This window comes from Panicum virgatum, chromosome 2K (assembly GCF_016808335.1).
Source record: "Panicum virgatum strain AP13 chromosome 2K, P.virgatum_v5, whole genome shotgun sequence".
Taxonomy (NCBI): Eukaryota; Viridiplantae; Streptophyta; class Magnoliopsida; order Poales; family Poaceae; genus Panicum; species Panicum virgatum.
Window position 1 is genome coordinate 41801529 of NC_053137.1, and position 10184 is coordinate 41811712.

At 42.0% G+C, this 10184-nt stretch overlaps 1 long non-coding RNA gene across 1 annotated transcript; it reads left to right on the plus strand.

Annotated features, from left to right (window-relative positions):
- Positions 1 to 5024: 5024 nt before the first annotated feature.
- Positions 5025 to 7628, plus strand: LOC120696039. The gene is made up of 2 exons (XR_005683997.1): positions 5025 to 5263; positions 7476 to 7628. It is a non-coding gene; the product is annotated as an uncharacterized LOC120696039 (long non-coding RNA).
- Positions 7629 to 10184: the final 2556 nt, after the last annotated feature.

The window sequence follows — 10184 nt, forward strand, 5'->3', positions numbered from 1 at the left end:
CTCTCTTCTCTTTGTCATCACTTGAACCTAAAAGCCTGAGAATGTTTATCTTAACAATCATATTAGTCCAAGTGTTGTGTGTGTCATCAATCGCCAAAACATTATATTGAAATATGGCATGAGAGGCCATTTTCGCTACATGTGGTCACGATAAACTTTCTCAACGGAGAGTAGAATTCACACGTGGTGAACGTGGTGAATCCGAACTTCGGTGAAACAAATCACTGTGTCTCCTTTGCATCATCTTCATTTGGTTTGTCTCACAACTTGTATTTGAGCTTTATTTATGCTTCCACTTCGATCTACTCGGTTGTGTTGTTTCTGTGTGTGTAGGGACGTAAAATATATTTGTTAGCACCTACAAAAACACTACACCAAGTTGTATTTGTGCTAGAGCTCGAGAAGAGGGAAGTAACTTTGTTTTGTGCAGGTTCTGCATAGGACTAGTCTAACCGGTCCGCTCAACTGGTCTGACCGGTTGGTTGGTTTGCTGTCTGGTTTAAGTGTTGGACCGGTCTGACCAGTCGGTGACTGACAATTGTGTTAAGTGTTTTAATCTGTAGAATTTATTTTAAACTCCTATTCACCCCCCTCTAGGCGACATCACGCGATTAAGATCCTTTCAGATATGTATCCTGATAATAAAAGTTATATTTTTATGATATCGATATCCATTACAATCTTATCCGGCAAAAACTAACTCATTGTCAAGGCCAGAGTGGTCAACCTTTCTGAAATTCCTTGGTTCATTGTTTGTTCAGAAGGCGACAAGTTTGAAGGTGATTGTTGGACGGCACAGTGTGAAATCCCCAGATTGCTTGGAGGAGGGGCCAAGATGAAGAACTCCCTCCTAGTCCAGTTGACATTCAGCCAAATCTGTTTCAATTTTTTTTTGGGTTTGGTCAACCTGGCAATGGGCCCAATGAACAGCCTCACCGACACATTAATCAGCCCAATCAGAACCTCCCAGCTAATGGGCCTAATTTGGATGGGATTAACCCTGCTGCTGGCTGGGGTTTGTGGCCCAATGAATTGAATCCTGAGGTTCAACAGAAAGTGCCTGTCATTCCTGGGATGCCTCAATTTATCTTCTGAAAAACTTGTCATTGAGCTTAATGATTTGATTAATGAGGAGGTTAATCAGGAAGGAGTTGATCTGAATTTTCCTCCCCCTTTAGATCTTGGTGGACTGGAGGATCTTGCTCAGGGAGTTGATGACTTTGTTGATGAGGAGATTTTGGATGATGGAGTACAAGTCATTGCTGATGATGATCTCATAATTGAAGAGCCTTTACAGGAAGACATAATTATGAATGACCTCAATGTGAATGTTTTTATACTAATGGAAAATGGACAGTAGTTGTTGTGGCAAGGAGAGGAGATTCAGGAGCAGGATTTGCTCGATCATGATCCTGAGCTTGATGCACCTGTGATAAATGAGATAGCTCATCCTGAAAATCATGTGGCTGGTGATGAGCAACCTTAAATTCATGATTTGGTGGAAGAAGATGTTATGAACAATCAACACATGCAGCTGGGGTTTGTCTAACTTGTGGAGCTGGAAGTTGATCCTATGTTTGGGAATTCATGTTGATACTATAAGGCTTTGGGCTAAATTTTTCTCCCCTGCACCTGGTTCTACATGTCGCAACTGGAGATGTGCGACTACAAAACTACCTGATTGCTTGTGTCTCGCGCGTTGGATCGGAATGGCCTAGCACACAATGACTCAAGGGATTTAGACTGGTTCAGACCGGAAATGCCCTACGCCCAGTATGAGGGGTGGTTCTCTAGCTCTATTGCTCGAGCCCAGGTGCTCAAAGTTGCAGAAGGGAGCTTACAAGCTTTCGAGTAGTGTAGGAGTGGTTCGATCTCCCTTCTATGTGGGTGGGATCCCCCTTTTATATTTCAAGGTGGGACCCCCTATTTACATTTCTCTATTTCTAACGTGTTCCTCTTGCTCCCTGGAGAGGGTTCTTCGTCCTTATCAGTCGGCAAGCCCTGCTCCACCGATCGAGAGTGGTGGCAGTCCTCCCTGTCAGTTTTCTTGGGCAATGGGTCTTCACACTCCCGTCCCATCCTGGTCGGTCGGGACGGTCTCCTCGCTCGGTCGGGGCTCGGCGGTCGTCTCGTCATTTGTCCGTCCGTACCGTTCCCGCACGTGCTTCCCTGTGAGGGCTTTGACCTGGGCGCGACATGCCTGCTGATGGGCGCTCAGCCGCTGTCAGGCAGCCTCGCCCTGTCACCGTCGCCCGGCGTGAATGAAGTGGTGTCAACGCGTTCATGATGACGGCATGCGGGTGGACGAGTTGACGCCCCCTCTCCCGTCTTCTGCCGCGAGTATGGGTAGGTGGCACAGTCCATATTGTGACCTCGTCAGAGGGTCCTAATCGGGCGCACGAATGCGCTCTGCGAGAGTGGGCGGTGCGTACGGCGGAATGGGGCTGGTGTGGCCGGCACGCCCTCGGCCTGAATCGCCTCCATGGATAGCACGGTCCGGTCGGCTTGGTACGGAGTGAGCCGGCGCACACGTCTTCGGTCGGGCGGCTGCCATGTGTCCCTTTCTCTTCTGGGGTGGTCGAGAGCTGAATGGGCCATGCCCGTTCGTCGCCGTTCTCTTGGGCCCTTTTTGGGCCGGTCGGTCGGCCTGTCTTCCAGCGGAAGCACGTTCGTTGGGGGACCCTGGGTCCGTATCCCCGTCACTACATTTATTAGCATCCCAGATATTTGGAGTAACTTCTTCACTGCTTTGCTAATGAATCATGCTAGTTTTGTTTGGGCTAAGCAGTTTCTCTCATCTCCAGCCTGGACTTTTTTAAGTCACAATGCTCACTTAAGTTTGCTCCGCCCAAAAACTGCCTCAAGTCTCTGGGCTTCTGCTCCATTAACCTTCCTCATGTTGACCTCTCACTGAATTAGACTCGGTTGGTAAAGAACCAGGTTCTGCCTGCTTCTAGCTCTGTGGTTCTTCCTGAAAAGGAGACAAAAGAAAATGAAAAGGCAGCTGAAGGCTCAATCTCTCCTTCACAGACTGTGGGTAGCAAGGATCAAGATCACGAGGAGCAACTAGGCCCAAAAACTTGGTCTCAATCTGTGCTACAAAATGTGGATCTCCTACATAATGATGGTGCTGTGGTGGAAAGCATCCTTCGAAGAAGTGAGAGGCAAAAAGATCTCAACAAAGACTTCAAAAAGTCTGCTTGTTCTATCAAGGGTTGCTTGGGCTGCTCTATGGACCCCCAACTCTTTCCCTTTCTGTCATCAGAAATCTAGGAAACTCTTTTTGCAAGATTGATCCTGCTTTATTGTCTGATGATGCTTTAGGCCCAAAACAACTCAAGAAAAAGAAGACTGCTCCTTCCCCTAGTGGCAAGAAGCTAAACAAGAAGAAGCCAGCTGGTGATGATGATGATAATGTCAAGCAATATGGAAAGAAGCTCAAGAAGTCAAGCAAGATGGAAAGAAGCTGTTTTTGGCCTTTCTTTTGGTTTTTCTTTTGCAGAAATTGGGGCCTGTTTTGTCCTTCAGCCTTGTATAGGCATGTGGTGACATTGTTAAACCAGTACTAGGCTTTTGTTTTGCACTCATGGTCTTCTTGTAGTGCAATGTTATCTTTTATCAGTTAGTTTAATGGGATCTGTGTCTAATACCAGTGCTTGGAAGGTTTTTTGTTGGAATGTCAGAGGACTTAACTCCGAAGGAAAATGGAATTCAATTAGAGACAAAATTACTGAAAGTCCAACTAATATTGTTTGTTTGCAAGAGACCAAAAAAGAATCCTTTGATTTGGCTTTTTATCCACAAAATCTGTCCAAGTGGATTTGATGCTTTTGAATTCCTGCCTTCTCTGGGTGCTTCAGGGGGAGTCATCACCATTTAGAAATCTAGATTTTTTACTGGATTTCTTACCTTTAGAAATGAATTTGGAATCTCTATGGAATTTAAATCGCTGAACAATGATGCTTCCTGGATTCTAACAAATGTCTATGGCACTTGCACTCCTGAAGGGAAAAGAATTTTTGTTCACTGGCTGAAAAACATCCAAATGCATGAAGATTGGGACTGGCTTATTGTGGAGGATTTTATTTTTTACAGAAGTCCTGATAATAGAAATAAACATGGAGGTGACATACAAGAAATGTTTCTCTTTAATGAGGCTATTAATGCTCAAGGCTGGGTGGAGCTATTTTTTCATGAAAGGAAATTTACTTGGACTAATAAACAAGAATCCTTTTTGTTGGAAAGAGTTGATTTGTTTTTCTCATCAATTTCATAGAATCTGTCATATCCTAATTCTTCAGCTTGGTTCCTCGCTATGGGAGAAACTTCAGATCATGTGCCTTGCACAATTCACATCAATACCTCTATTACAAAAGGGAAAAATTTTAGATTTGAAAAGTATTGGATGGAGCTCTCCCATTTCATGGATATAGTTCATCATATTTGGTCCTTGCCAGTTTCCTATACTGATAAAGCTAAAATTATCACAACCAAGTTCAAAAATCTTAGGAGAGTTCTTGTAACACTATAAAAAAATAGAAAAAAACAAGTGAAAGGAAATAAGGCCTTCAAGGGGTATAAGCCCCAACAGGCATGTCAGACCCGGGGCAGCGGGACTGCTCACAGGCATGGAATATTCTAGAGTAAGGAATAGTACATAGAATATACCTTACCTCTTTGTAACTACTCGTACAGCAGTAGGACTAGCTGAAGTACAAGGAAACTACTCGACCTCATTGGAGTAGGACTCTAATAGTACTTGGCTAAGACTTTCCACGTAACCCTGTCCCCCCAGATTGTATAAGGGTGGGCAGGGACCCCTCCGAAACATCGAACAATAGCTAAGGTAATACAAGCAACCACACAGGATGTAGGGTATTACGCACCGGCGGCCTGAACCTGTCTAAATCTCTGTGTTCCTTGCACCATCGCATTCTGATCTCGGCGAATCCCCGCCTACAATCAATCTCCTCAGGCTATACCTTGGAGAGCTTGCCGGTTAAACATCGACAAGGCAGCCCTCCCCCTTTCCTCTCACGGCTTCTCCTTCCCGATGCCTCCTCCCTTCTTCTCGTTCTCTTTCTCCTACTCCTCCTCCCATGGCTGCTCCACCCTTAAATCACCCAAACTCAGCGCCTAATACTTGAGGGGAAGTAGCAAAATGGAACGAGGAGAGCGAGAGGAGCATGGAGAGGTGTATCTTCGAGGTGGATTGACCCTTTTTCCTCCCTTTCCGTTGTCCTAGGGTTTGGGGAAAACCAAGGTGAGTCCGATTTTTCCGTTCTCTAAGCTGAGTTAGCTGTTTATGATGGAGTTTGGGTTGGAGATTTAGTGGATTAGTGGGAAGGAATGATGTTTTAGAGCTTTCCTATGATTTCAGATTCACCACTTTACTGCAGCAGTGTTGAGAGTGGATTTCAGGGCATGTAGAGGCCGAATTAATTTTTGGGATGACCTACAAAGTTGTAGGGGACATTCAGATCTAGTAGCTCGTCAAATTTCGTGATTTTAGTCCAAGAAGTTTGAGAGAGATGGATTTTTTGAGCTAGCTGTATTTTTCTGACGAAAATCTGGACAGGGCTGGAACAAGGAGGTTTATGAAAACCTTAAAGGCATAATTAAACTTTTCAACCTTGGGCAACTCGCGGTACTTTCCATTATCTTTCCAGATTGGTAAAGATTGTGTTTTTAGAATAAGTATAGCTTCAGTTTTAGATTTTACAAAATCAGCCTCTTTGTTTTGTTAGCAGAAATTTGAGTTAAGGTTGAGCCCATCTTTAGGGCATCTTATTGACTCTTTCAGCAAAAGTTCATACTACCAACGTTGGAGGTTATGCACTTCAAAAAAAGTTGGAGGTTATGGGGTTCTCTACCTTCTAGTGAAATTTTATAATATTTTTGCATACAGATGTGGAGATACATAATTATTTAGGCTTGCTGTCCTGCAGATTTGATCATCTTAAAGCCACAATAAAAATAAAGATCCTCAATGAAAGTTTTAGGTCTTTATCTCTAAATTCCAATAATGTATTCTTTTGCTATCATATCATTTGTAGATTAAAAGATACGAAAAAGAGAAACAACAGTGCTGCACTTGACTTAGGCCTCTTTTGCTTTTCGGGTGAGATGTTGGATTGGGAGAGCACGTAGGAGCGCCCTTACCATAAATACTTGTTGGTATGAGTCATTTTTATAATCTTGCAATGTCAAAACAGGTGGTAGTACTCTGGATTGCGCCTAAAGCGGTCATCCTTTCATCGGAGGCAAATAAACATAGTGGTGGTTGCTATTTGCTTTAACTTGTTATTTATTCTACCTCCACTTCAAAATTCAAAACTACAACTAATATATATGATCTATTTAAACATGTTTTAATTGGGTTGATATATGTTTTATGGGTTCGATGCGAATATTTATGTTTCTCTATTTTGTGGTAATCTAAAAAGTTATACATGACTTTCATAGTTATTGTAAAAGGTGTGAATATATTTTTCTTCCTAACCAATGTTGCTAGGTGGTGGGTATTTTTCCGTCTACTTTAACATTAGTGCCTATATGCATAAAATGTTTATTAGATGATGGTTTTGATATTGTGGTTGATGTTGATAAATTATTTACATATGATATATACTAAGTAATTTATCCTATGCCATGTCTTCCCGTGAGAAAAATCTATGGAATGCTTGGCGGTTTACTAATGAGTGGGCTGGTTATAGTAGAGGTTATGTTAATCTTAGTTTATGATAACCTCTGTAGTGTTTATGCTACTTATGTCTCCTAATGTTATCATCCATTGGGTAAATTGGAGTTTAGATTACGAATAAGGTTCAAAGTAGTTTCCTACTATTCTTTGTATATGTGTTTTAAAATATAAGGATTGAACTTTGGGTTGACTAGCTCTATTTAGAAACATTATTTTCTTTCTTTCATATGATAGATATGCTTATCGTACTTTGGATATACTATATGTGGGTTGTATGGATACTTGGATATTGGTTTAATGTAGTTTCATTGAAACTAATATAAGAAGTGATAGTTTTTCTAGTGAGGTGAGTTACGGTTTGGCTAAAGGGATCGTGGAGATATTATTTATTTTTCCCTTCCTTTCCATTCATAAGCCCCTTCAATTTTTTTTACATGTTATTTATTTGGTTATAGAATATTATCTACATTTATGCTACTTTATTTTCCCGGTTGTTATGGTAACCTATATGTTATGACTTGTATGGGTGACTTTCTATTATTCTATTAGGATCCTAAACTATTGGTCAGGGGTAACTCATTACAAACTAATGCTATATATGTTTTTCATACCATGATCACCTAATTCTTTGAGAAAGAAGCGATATGCGAGGGCTATTCTATACTTATTGCAATATTAAATGATTAATTAATCTGATGTGGTGTAAATAGCTTGTTAAAACAGTTTGCTTGTTGAAATTATTCAATCTCACCCTTATTTTTTCCCTCCCCAGGTTGTGCTTTGAAGAGAGCATGGGAAAATGGGTTAGTTGCACATCCTACACCTTTACAAGATCCCATAATGCTAAGACGGTTTGTCCTGAGTCCAAGAGATGGTAGAGAACCCTTGCTAATGTTGTTAAAGATAGAGTTGTTCTATCGGAGTATCACGCTTTTCTTATGCATCCATCTTTTGTGGCTTCCGCGTCATGCTTGTTTATAGGTTTATGCTGCTGAAATTTTAATTTTAACTTTTGATAGTATAGTTGTGTGACATCTCAGGGTTGCGTGATACTTGGGGTGTTACAGTTCTAAAAGCTTGGCAGCTCCATCTTTCCAGCTTAAAGACAAACATCTCCAATGTGAAGCTCGTTCTGGCTTTCTTGGAAATCCTTGAGGAATTTAGAGACTTGTCGTTATATGAATGGAACTTCAAATCTATTTTATGTGACAAGCTCAATTTCCTGCTTGATCGGCAGCGTATTTATTGGAAGCAAAGGGGCACCATTAAATGGGTAAAATTTGGGGAAGAAGGCACAAAGTTCTTTCATGCAAATGCTACAATTAAGTTTAACAGAAATTTGATTAGCACACTCAAAGATGGCAATGGGTCTTTGGTTTCTAACCATGAACAAAAGCTGCCAGTTTATGGGAAGCTTTTAAAGAAAGGATTTCCAACAAATGGCTTTTGACCTCCAGTCACTCATCAATACCTCCGATAGCCTCCATGACCTTGATGATCCTTTCATGGCAGAGGAAATTGATGAGGTTGTTAAACACCTTCCCTCGGATAAATCACCGGGGCCAGATGGCTTCAACACATATTTTCTTAAAGCTTGTTGGCCCATAGTCAAACAGGATTTCTATGAGTTATGCTTTGCATTCGAGAGAGGAGAGATTAACCTACAGAGTATTAATGGCTCATACATAACTTTAGTCCCAAAGACTGATAACCCAGAAGTTGTCAATGATTTTAGACCCATCTCTCTGCTGAACATTTTAGTCAAGATAATCACTAAATTGTTGGCAAACAGACTACAAAGACATATTATGAACATCGTTCATAAAACTTAGTATGGCTTTATTAAATCAAGAACAATACAAGATTGCTTGGCCTGGGCTTATCAGTATATCCACATATCATAAATCAAAAAAAGAGATCATTGTTCTAAAGTTAGACATTGAAAAGGTTTTTGACAAAATTGAACATCAAGCCATGCTTATGATCATAGAACAAATGGGCTTTAGCCAAACTTGGACCTCTTGGATAAGTAACCTTCTTTGCTCTTGTACTTCAGTAGTTCTTCTCAATAGGGTTCTGGGCAAAACTTTCCATTGCAGAAGAGGTGTCAGACAATGTTGACGGTCACTAACGACCTATTTTGACCATCACCTCCTACACAAAATTGAACCATAATGTGGAATAAATGCTAGGATAGACTTATTTACTAACGAGTTCCACAGATGATGTTCTAGAATGTGTGCATGTGATTTTTAGCTAATTTTACAGCATAATGGTGCGACATGATCCAAGACATGACGTTCCAGCGAATCAGGACACGACATGTGTCAAAACATGGATTAGAGGGCCCACCAGAGCAAGAAACCGACATACCAGAAGCCAAGACCAGTGCCAATGACAAGTGGGCCCAGAGCTCAACCCAACCGAAGAAGGCCGAGTTCGGTTGGGCTCACTGGGTGGCCGGCCGACCACCCTGGTCGGCTGACCAGCCCGTGGGCCCCACCGACCTAAGCTTGCCACGTGGAGACAGATCATTGGATGCTTAAGTCGGTTTGGAGAGGATCAGCTGCAGAACACACTCCCCTTGGCTCCCTCCTATAAATACAAAGGGGGGTAAAGGAATGAAACACAACACACAACTCAACTCAACTCACCTCTCTTCCCTTGGAGTTTGAAGCCTTCATCCTAGATGCTTAGATAGTCTAGGAGGTGTAGAAGAATAGGAGGCGAGTGAGGAGGAGTCGGGGGAAGTGCCGGACTTGTCGGCACTCATCTCCTCTTATACCTCGACGAATGCTTATTATTCGGTTGTAAGTGTTCGAGACTTTCTTATTTAGAATTAGAGTTTCGATTGCAAGTTATCATATCTGCCTTATATAAGTTGAGTGTATGCTTAGAGAGTAGCATTTGATCTTAGCTTAAGACCTCGAATAGAAAAGGCAAGTCTTGGCCAGGGCTAAGGTTAGTAGGGAATAGCGTAGACGTGGTGTCTAGGGTGGACTATACCACTCAGTTGTCTGATAGTCCCACAGTTTGTAGAGATAGCCGATAGGTGGTGACAGCCCTGTTCGAGCCCTAGTAATCCTCCATGTTCGGATATTGGATAGAGCATTATTATTGGAGCTATCGACTTCTATAAGCATGTCGAAACCAGTAGCTCGAAGTATAACGGCAATGTGATCTCTTCTTTTGAACATAGATTCTAGATCTTAGAAAGTCCTCTCTCTTCTATCTCTCCTACACCGGCGTGTGTGTCCTTGGATGAGCCTGAACCCATAGATAGTGCACTCACGTTCCCCAGTGGATACGATACTCTGGAATACTCTTGGGTAAAAGTTACATCGGTATCCGTGCACTTGCGGATTTTATTCGTGATGTTACAAAGTACCAACAGACAAGGAGATCCCTTGCCTCCTCTTCTTTTTGTACTTGCTGCAGATTTACTTCAAAGTCTTCTCAATAAAGCTAGGCAACAAGGAGT